This window comes from Harpia harpyja, chromosome 3 (assembly GCF_026419915.1).
Source record: "Harpia harpyja isolate bHarHar1 chromosome 3, bHarHar1 primary haplotype, whole genome shotgun sequence".
NCBI classification, from domain to species: Eukaryota; Metazoa; Chordata; class Aves; order Accipitriformes; family Accipitridae; genus Harpia; species Harpia harpyja.
The window spans coordinates 78,267,023-78,277,698 of NC_068942.1; positions in this window are offsets into that span (position 1 = coordinate 78,267,023).

Below are 10,676 nucleotides of genomic sequence, written 5' to 3' on the forward strand. Positions count from 1 at the left end.
CTCATGGCCTCCCATACCAAGGGGGAGGAGATGACTGCAGATGGGGTCACTGCAAAGAGATCTGAATCTCTTTTGCTGTGTTTTGGGGCAGCACCTTCAGCATTTTGTGGGGTGTCATTGCTTGAATGGATCATCCAGGTCTGCTGCAAGTCTGTGACATTGCAAGGGGTGGTGGTGGACTGGTTGAAAATTAGTAATAAACAGCATGCTGGAGCTATTTGGAGTTTGGTGGGAACAACTGTGCAGATGCAGAGGTCACCCTGTTGCATTACACTGGTCCCTGTGTAACTGAGACCAAAATTAGAGCCTCACTACATGTATTTAATTACTCGTATTGATGCAACCACATTAAAATAGTCCCTATATGTCTGATTTCCCAGGGAAAATCCTAGTCTCTGACATTTCATTTTTTACTTTGATGGTATCACTGGCCAGTGAGGGCCTATTGGGGCTCCCCTCACCACCTTACCATTGGGTCAGACCGCAATAATCAGAGGCAAAAACAGCATCGAGTAGCACCCTGGGGTGCCAAGGAATATGCAGGTCCCTCCCTGCCAGGGTGATTCTGCAGCATCCACTTCTCACGCATCTGTCCTGGGGCCTATATACGATGTAGGAAGGCCACCATGGCTCTGAGGAGCTGTCTATGTGGCTTTTACGCTTCTGTCTGCAGTGCCTTAATTGCCTCAACCTTTGGATAGATACTGCAGCAAACAGTTGTCATTACTTGGCCTCGGCCTTTAATATTTGCTGCAAGAAGATGTCTGGTCCTTTCTAACACTTCTGGGAGGCTGAGATTTTCTAAACCCAGGAGCCGAGCCTTGTCGAGGGTATCCTTAGACCAGCTGGGAAAGGGACAAGCGGAGAGGACTCAGGGACAAGGGCAGTGCTTACTGCTGGCAGGGCCTGGAGGACCACTGATGGTAGGGGCAGAAGCAATTTGCTTTGCAGTCTGCATCGGTCTTAGGATTAGCTTTGTTTGTTCGATGTTTGTGAGCAATTTTGTTGCCAGGATGATGAGGTGCCTGGCAAGGGAGCCTGAAGAGACTTTGGCCACGGGCGTTATGCTTGCTGGGCTGGGGACAAGGCAGGAGGGTCAAACAAGGGGTCTTCCCCCAACCCACGTGGGTGATGCCACATGTGGTCACGTGTAGGTGGGTCGGATGAGATGAGCCACGAGGTTGGTGTTCCCGTGTCAGACACAGCCCCTCGATGGAGCATGGGGCAAATCAACCAGATGTGTCTGGCACTTGGGCGTAGAGGAGTTGAGGTGTTGCAAATGCAGGAGATGGGCTGAGCTGCATGGGGAGAGGGAGTGTGAGACAGAAATCAGCTGCGTGACCCCCCGGCAGCACCAAAGATGTTTAGGTGTCCTGATAATCAGAGAATCCAGTGATGCTCGTGGGCTCATACTGGGAATCTGACTGTAACTGTCCCCATCAGTATTAACAGACAGCCTCTTTATTCACTCTGCAGTTTAATAGACAGTGTTTAGATATTATACAGAGACAGATTACTTACGGAGACCAGGCATGATGTGCTTATTTTTTATTTGCCTTCAAATCACAGAAATCCACAAGCGACATTAATTCTAGACCCAGCCATACCAGCCTGTTCTGGGAGCTTTAAAATTAAAGCAATCACAAGGCTGCCCTTAGATTTCCAGTGACTTATGCAAGAAACCAAACACATGAGGACAGAAGGACAAATGAAAAACTGAGGTTTCAGGCTGGAATTCAGCCTTCTTTTGGTTTGTACCAAAAGCAATGCGATCTTGTCAGTTTTCCTGTGTCAGGAGAGGGGAGGGAGGGGATTGTCTTGATTAGATCCAATTTCCTACCTGTTTACTATAGGCATTTGCATAATGATCACCCTGCAAAGAGTGGTTAGCATATGCTAACACCGATTCTTGAACCCGTTAAAACACAAAACCCACGCAGACTGCTGCTGTTTACAGCACATCTCTTCCTCCTGATTGCATCCCAGTGGATGTGGCCAGTGCGTGCCCCCACTACCTGAGATGGCTGGAAGCCTCTTCCAGATGTCATCAGGACAGGATGCAGAGAGATAAACACAAACTGTTTTATTTTCATCCATAAGGAAAAATCAGAGGGCTGGAAAGAGATCTAAAGGTCTTTTAGGGGTAATTTTCCATTTTAGTTCCTTGTTCAGCGCTGGAAGAAAGAAACTTCTCCAATACCCCATATTCCTGGCCCAAGCGCTAGCATGGTGACAGCAGCTGATAGATTTCAAAGCAGTGCAAATCAGAAGAGAGGCAAGGGCAGCGGTTCGGTCCTCCCCAGTTATCTGAATCCAAGCAGGATACATGCTTCACCAGAACCTTCACCAATGCAAATCTTCATGTATAGAGTGATGATTTACGGACCCTCACCCTAACGTGGTGGGAAGTTGAGCTTATTTGTAAATCATTTGCTTTCAGTGAGGACAGGCACGAGTGTGCCATTGTTTTGGAAGAGTTTCTTTTTGGCTGAATTACAAAAAAAAGAAAGATAAAGGAGATGGATGCAAGGCAGACACGACTGTGCTATTGCCAAAGGGTGGCAGAGGATTGCAAGGTTTGAGTATCCAAGCAGCGAGGTGTCAGCAAACAAACCCAAGCTGGTTCACCTTTCAGCAGATCTGTTCATCGCTTCGCTTCGACAAACAGGGTCACGACATCCTTCCCCACCTCCCCCTTTTCAGTGTCTCCCACGTGTGTTTTCACAGGTTGGCAGCCGTCGGCAGAGTCACGCATGCTCCTCTCGCTGCTGTCTCCTGAAAAGTTATGCCCCCTCCACTTGCACATCTTTTTAATGGAAGCATTTTAGTAGCCTGGGTGACTGATAGCTTAGAGACCAATTGTTCATGGAGCTGTGCCAGCAGATCTCTGAGGGGACGGGAATATCCAGGGAAGGGCATAGGGAGCAGGTGGGAGGCAGTAACCTCTCCCCTGGGATGGAGCAGCCCAGTATATTGCAGTTGCTCCCTGCTCTGGGTAGATTTGTTCTCGACAAATTCACGTTGGCTGTTTCTTGTTAGACAGTATTCTGCATAAACTGGATAGTCATAGGACAGAAAAGTCATAGAACAAAAAAGAACAATTCAAGTTTGAAGGGAACTCTGAAGGTCTCCAGTCCTAGATCCTGCTCAAAGCAGAGCTAACTTCAAAGTTAAATCACATTGCTTCTGTCAAATTTTGAATATCTCCAAGGATGGAGAGTCCTCCCAGCTTCTCCGGTCCCTGCCCCAGGGCTTAACTGCTTGCATGGAGGGGAGTTTTTTCCTATCTGTCCCTTGTTGCCACTTGTGTCTATGACCAAAAGGGAGCCTGAGGAATCGTTGTCACTTCCCATGCGACCCCAGACCTCCAGTGGAATGAGGTATCATTTGCCCCAGCTCCCTTGAGCACTGGTCTCTCCTGTTTTGTGTCCACAACACAGAAATACATCTTCCAGAAACATGGATTTCTTAAAGTTGATCACTGGCTTGATTTGGAGGATAAGGGCTTATAACTAACCGCCAGTTGTATTCAGTGGTAGGACCAGATAGGCCTTTGCTCTGTTCTGTTTTGTGAAGCTCTGAAGGCCCTTTGAGCAATCCCATAGTATGTCCCCTAGCAGGGACACCCGTGGGCCTCGACCTCCAGCCAACTCCTTTGGCAGCTGCTGCAGCGGGGCATCGTCCTCTCAGACCCACCTCTCTTCCACACCAAACGTGTTCTAACGATCCTTCATGGTGTCTGGAAGTCCTCTGGGACAATTGGGACGGTGTCCCAGGGATTCCCATTGCACCACACTGGCCCAAGGACAACAGAGATGGCCTCAATGCCTGTTGTACGTCGGAGCGGCAGCATGTCTCATAGACGTTCGCCTCTTCACTGCATCCTCAGTTCACATTTCCCAATAGTGGTGGCACTAAGGCGTTAAGTGACTCTGTTCCCCATCGCTCCTGTGGAGCATTTTCGCTTTCTGCTCTCTGTGTCATACCTGGGACCCTGATGCTACCCTTCCTAATTGGAGTCATTGCTGTGGGGTTGGTTCTGCTGCTCGGCACCCTGTGCCTGCCCTGGCCACGTCTCACAGGTGAGCCTGTCCCTAATTAGGGACTCGATGCTGTCTGCAAGGCAACGTTACGATGCCAGAGTTCCCACCTCTGTAACACAAGTACCTCTTGCTGCCCCTCCTCTTGATTTTGTGTAACAAACAGTATCTCATTCTGCCGGGGCTCCTGCAGCTCATCAAATACCTTTATCAGCCGCTCCAGGATGCCTGGCAGGATTCCTGGAGGTGGTGTTTCACTCATTCCTCTTCCCTTTTCCCCATGAGACTGTTAAGATTTCTATTTTCTCATATTCATCCCTATGGTCAGCTGCCTATGCAAATGCTCCCGTGCTTGTAGGAGGTCCTTTGTCTAGAAATCCAGCATTTCCAGTGGTCTGAGACCTGCCTGTTTGCTTTCTTTTCTAATTGCTGAATGCTCTCCCGTCTGTCATTATCCTGTTCTTGCCGCGACTCACACTGAATGATGGCACCCATCACATTTGTTTTGCCCTATGCTGGGTAGGACAAGTCAAGAGATCACATCTTGGGAACTTGAGAAGTTTTTAATTAAGCAACTGATTTCCAGAGACACTGCTGCAGTGGCCGTCCCAGCAGGGTGTTCCCAAGGCTGCTTCCAAACACCTCCTTCCTACGTCTCCAAGCCACCACGGAGGCTGACATGGGTTGCTCCATCCTACGTCTCTTTTGGTTTCTCAATAGTGTTTCGATAATGTATATTGCTATACCAGCTCTGACTCCCTTGGGCAGCATGGCACAAGCAGAGAAGTTGCAAAACAGTTATGTGCTCCTGGCAGAAAGGGAAATCTCATCATCCCTGTTTTACCAACAAGGCATGGAGACACTATAGGTAGGATGGGTTTGGGATCAGCCAGGTGTCTCAGGCACATCTCAAGCCTCCGAAGGCGAGACACGGCTGATACCTCAAAACTGTGCTTTCCCCATGGCAGTCGGAGCTGGCGGTTCAAAGTCCTACACCTGGGAAAAGGGACAGCCCTTGGAAGCTGCTGTTTTTCTGCCATCACTCCCTAGCTGCAGTGACTGGCGCAAGAGCCCAGCTCTCATGCTGGAACCGCATGTTGCTTTCTCATTATGCAACTGCTGTATTTTAATAGAAACCTCTTTTTAGGCAGTCTCAAAAACAGTTGGATTTTTTTTCCTCCTTCTGTCAAATGACCAACTTAATAATTCACTAGTTGTGCTGGGATTAGGTACTTTGGGCCACACTCTGGATTTCTTATCTTTAATGTAGTTCTCGACGACATCTTCTGCACTTAATCCCCTGACAAAACTCCCTTTGATTCCCACGACAGTCGCTCACAGAGATCAAACGCAGAACACTGCTCTGTCAGGTAGAGCTGGGCGAATAATTTGTGACAAATAATTTACCCACAGACTTTCTCCTCATTTTCTGTGCACAAATTGTCCATTCGGTTGAAGCTCGGGACTGCTGATGGATTTGTTTCTGGCTGCACGAGTCTGAGTTCAATGACTTGCTCATGAGAAAGAGCCTGCAAGTACGTTTAAAGTGCTTCAGCATTCATGATGCTTTGACCTCGCTCAGCATCAGCTTCGGTTTTCAGCAGTCGAGCCCATCTCACCCCACAAACGACATCAATGCACGCCCCAATGTGCTCAGCACTCATGAGTCATCACACTGTATTTCTGTACCAGATCGGAAGAGCGTGGCTTTTCTGAGCCGAGAGTTGCAGTGCAAATAATCTCTAGTATCAACTTAAAATTTCCTCTTCGAGGGATGTGCTGTAATGTATGCGCCTGATGTGAGTTTTATCACTTTCCCTTGCAAGAATAGTCTCCAAAAACCAGGCAGAGGCGAGACGGGGATGTGCAGAGATAAAGGGACCTGGTTTCCATGTGGGATCAGCTCTAGCAGGGATGAGGGGTACCCAGACCTGTCTGCACCACCCATTGCACGACTGGAGACTGAACAGGCGTTCCATTTTTAGCTTTGCATTGCTGTGGCCTCCATACCAGTTTAACTGAACAATAATGGCATCTCTGTGTGTGTTATATTAATGCAGTCTGGGTGTTTTAGGTAGAGAAAAAATTAGGAATTAGTATTAATTAATTAGGAATTAGCCATAAGAAAGTTCTGGTATAGACTGATTTAAGCGATATTTATGACTGTAATTTTACAGATGGGAATGTTTTATCTTGCAATTTGTGTCAACTTTAGCTTGTCTTCTTCCTTTTTTTTTTTTTTAATTAGATGCCTGCAACTCTCAAAAAGCACAAAGGTGGGAACTTTAAGGTCTCCATCTATTTTCCAAACAGCCCTGGTAACGCCTGCAGGGAGCAGAGAGCAGTGCTGTCTTACCAGGGCCCACAGAGACGCTTCATTAACCCAATTAAGCAGGTGGATGGAGAGGGTCTCTCTGATAATTTACACCTTACTAATGAAGTGTGTGACTCTTAATCTCCTCCAAACAAGATACACTCATGAAACACTGGTGCAAGGAAAGGGGAAATTAATTAGGTGAAAAAACTATGAGATTATAGCAGAGGGATTCCAACGAGGCAACTGTAACATGGCTGGTGATTCATTTGTGCCTGTCTTAAATTAATGTCTGAGCTGTCAAGTAAATAAGACCCAGCATTATTTTGGCTTAAAAGACATTCTCACCAGGCCTAGCATGAGGCACCTTATTTTACTGCATGACACACCATTTTCCATGCCCCAGCTGCCTGGATGACCCTGGGGTGAAATGAACCCACTGAGCAGAGCCTGGCCTTTTTCTAAGATGTCTAGCAGAGGGCTGGAAGGAGTTACTTATTCTATGCAAATATTTTCAACGCAGTAATAACTTTGTGTCATATAAAATATCTGCCTGGCTGCCAAGCCTACGTTTGGGCTGCAATGGGATGGCGGGGAGGTGGTGTCTCATTGCAGAGCAGTCGTCCCACCAAGTGAACCGGGTCTACTAAATGCTTAACATTTGCTTCAGTCCAGTGGCGGGTAAGATGGAAGGACCGTTTGAGCTGTTGCTTTGGATGATGCTAAATGAAAGCCTGGAGTCAAGCTCTTTATGGCACAGTTGTGGGTTGATCTCCTTTATTTGTGTGCGGTGCCATACAGTGATACCGCACGTCAGCATTTATGATAGAGCAAACCAGTTCAAATCGTGGTCAGCAGAGACCAGCAGCCTGAGAGCTGGCTGCTCAAACCAGCACGACTTCTCCTAGCCTCCAATGGCATTGGAAGACCCTTGCATGAGTTCCTGTTCTGCTTGGTTGCTGGTGGGTGATCGCCCCAAAATTGGGTGTGAACGTGACTCAGAAGACTGTCTAGTTTTGTCCCCAAGAGCCCATTGGAAAGACACTGTTCATCTTGTGATCATGTATGGTAACTCTGCCTCCAGTGTATGGGGTCTTCGAAGTTTCCTCAGCGAGAATGCTACAGAAATGCATTTTAGCAGCTAAATTGAACTGCTGGCTACTGAAAGATTCCCAGAGTAGCAGATCTGAGCAGATTTAACATTGGAAATTGTATTTTGTCCTAAAAGGAACTAAATTAATCCAAGGATTTCAAAGCTTTTGGCAAACATGAATTAAATCAGCAATTAATTAAGCTCTGCGGCACTCCTGTTTGATAAACAAGAGATACATTATGATCAGTCAGTATTGCCAACTGCAAACATTCACAAATTGTGAGTCCAGCTCCCCAAAATTATGAGATTGGCTTAAAAAATCATGAGATTAAAACCCAAAATTGTTGCATTTTCTTTATCCACCATCTGGCTTCTCAGCCTCTAGGGTAAACATGCCTCGTGTTTTCAACTACAAGGGCTAGCCACTTACTTAAAAACATGAAAACTGAGATCCTTGTGCTTCATAATGACTCCAACAGCTGAGGCTTTAGCAAAAATACTAAAAATCCTAAGACTCATCATAAAATCAGAAGAATTTGCAACACTGATCACTTGTAGCTGAAACGTTTTTGGCTCAGCAGCTACTTCTGAATGCAACAACCCAGTGCAAGAGCTGCTAGACAAGGAATAACGAAGACTATCCTTCCTCATCGAGACTGCAGGAGAACCTACGTGGATGAAATACAATTACAGAGGCAGGATGTCATGTAGTCCTTGCTGGAATTTAGCCAGGGCATGACAGATAAACACATCAGTTCTCACGAAAACTCTTCTGGGATTGTTAATTATTACAAATGATTGTTCCTGTCTCTCTGGAAGATGATTGCAGGCAATACCACAGCATCAGGCACTGGCCAGGGGCAATAGCTTTGTACCAAACCACAGATGTGAATGCCACCCCTGGAAACCCCGCTCCCCCGGTTCTGCAGCCCTGACAGACAGTTTGTGTCAGGAAAATCCTGTCTCAGGCTGATCCGACTTAGCTTGTGAGACAGGGCCATTTTGGTAGCAGGGCTGGCAGCCACCGCATTACTGTCTGGAGAAGAATTTATGCTGCAGTGGGAATGGCAAATTATCTGGAGGGAAAGTAGCTGCAGAAGGGCCATGGCTGGCTGAAACCAGGAAAACAGATTTCAAACTAATGTAAACAGCTTGGGTTTATCACCAGTTTCGCAGGTTCAAAAATAAATATCACCGTTTTTGTGGTTCGAAAGTTGGTTATTTTCTACTGACACTTCAAATATAGTTTTCCAGTGACCTTGAAAACCACTTTAAATATATTTTTCAGTAATTTAAAAACCTGAGGTTAATAAAAGAGAATCAGAAGAAGAAAGAAAGTTTCAATTCTTTAAGCGGGTCTATTTTTCAAGGAAGAGAAGATGAACTTGAAGCCACCTGAGCATCCAAGCACATGTATTTTAGAGAAAACTAGCTCTAATGTCTTCACCACAGCAGGATCCTCATGGGCATCAAGAAGCCGTTTTCTCCAAGGAAGAACATTATAGCTGTGCTTAGGATAGACTCTGATCTTTGCACCTAAACCTATTTAAAGGGACGCTCAGGGCTTTTGTACTGCTATGAAATTACCTTGGGCCAGTGAGAGCACTCACTGGTTGTGTACTCCCCTCTTCTCTGTGGAAATTGAAGCACAAACAGGTTGGGAAAGCTATAGACAAATTCATGCAGTGAGCACCAGCCAGGGCTATTTTAGCAAAAAAGATAAAGCCTCTGACTTGGGAAGCTCAGTGCTGCAGGGAATAGAGGTGATAAAGGGGAGGGCTGGCCTTGTTTTTATGGTTTTTCTCTAAGCATCTCTACTAGACGGACCTTCAGGCCAACCCACGCGTGGTCACTTGAGTTCTCCTGTCCCTCGGGATCCCACCCCCCACCCCAGCCCAGAGGACTATCACCAGAAGGAAATCCCAAACACACGGGGCTGTGGGCAGGAGGGGCAATGCAGGTGCAGAAGAACATTGGTTAACTTGGGAGCCATGGACCTCATGATGCTGCACTCCATTTGGACCTGTCTCCCTGCTTTTCAAGTAATGTTTGCATATTAAATAAAGCATTTCCAAGGGGTATGCTAAATAGGTACCTGGGGCTCAGTAATTAATGTCAACATCCATAAATGCTGTGTTTCTCACTCTGGTAGTGCCCATGCCCTGATGATAGAACCAAGCACCTTATCAAGTTGCTTGCTTTCTCCAAAAGATGTACCAGCAGGTCGTGTATAGGTTATATATGGCAGCTCTCAGGAGCGATTTTATCCTGTGTGCAAACCTGGTTTATAAAGCTTATCAAGAAGAGAGGCTTGGTATCACAGTCTAGTACTCATAATTAATCCTGGAGACAGCGCGGATTTAGGTTCATTGGGGCTGACTTCAAATTAAAAAGTCACTATTAGCATGTGATACAGACACCATATGTTACGTATTAACACCGTAGATGTTACAGAATGTTGTGTATTTTTTGTTTCATGTAAGATAGCTATAGATACATCCTTTTCAATAGGCAGTTGTTTGGTTATCTGTCTATATTTCTCTTACATAAAGTAGTCTCCATTATGGATGGTGGCAGATGTCTTTACAGAGATCTGTACAGCTATACCCGGATCTATTTGCATGCACACATCCATATAGATGAAGTCCGTGTTTACATAGTCATTTATATTTGTACATATAAAATTATACTTATTTGTATGTGTGTTTTAGATGCTATTATTACAGTTAAAACACAATACTGATCAGTACACATACACATACCAATCGAAGAGGAACGGCATGTATATATCAAAATATATGATATATTTACACATACAAAGAACTCAAAATATAGAGGGAAATACTTTCCAGGGATGTATTTGGCAGCATCCTGTAAAACCTCATTGTCCCGGGAGTTAATACAATGTTCTCAGTGTCTTCAGTCATCTGAAATTTGAGTTTAAAGTTTTTGCACAATCACAGTCAACATAAAATGCAGCAGGAAATCGCCATTAGTCAAATGTGTTCGTCTAATCCCACTGCAAAATGGAGCTTTTTCATTTTTATCCTGCCACGGGTTAGTTTGTGATTTCATATGTCATATACATCAATTCTGCCAAGAAGAGAAGATGGGCAAGAACAAATTAAAAATATAGACTCCTTTGCCTTGGGGGAAGTAGAGAGGGCAGGTCTTTGTAGAGAACAGTAATAATGATCTTATTTAAGAGAGTTTCTGGGTTTGATTCTGT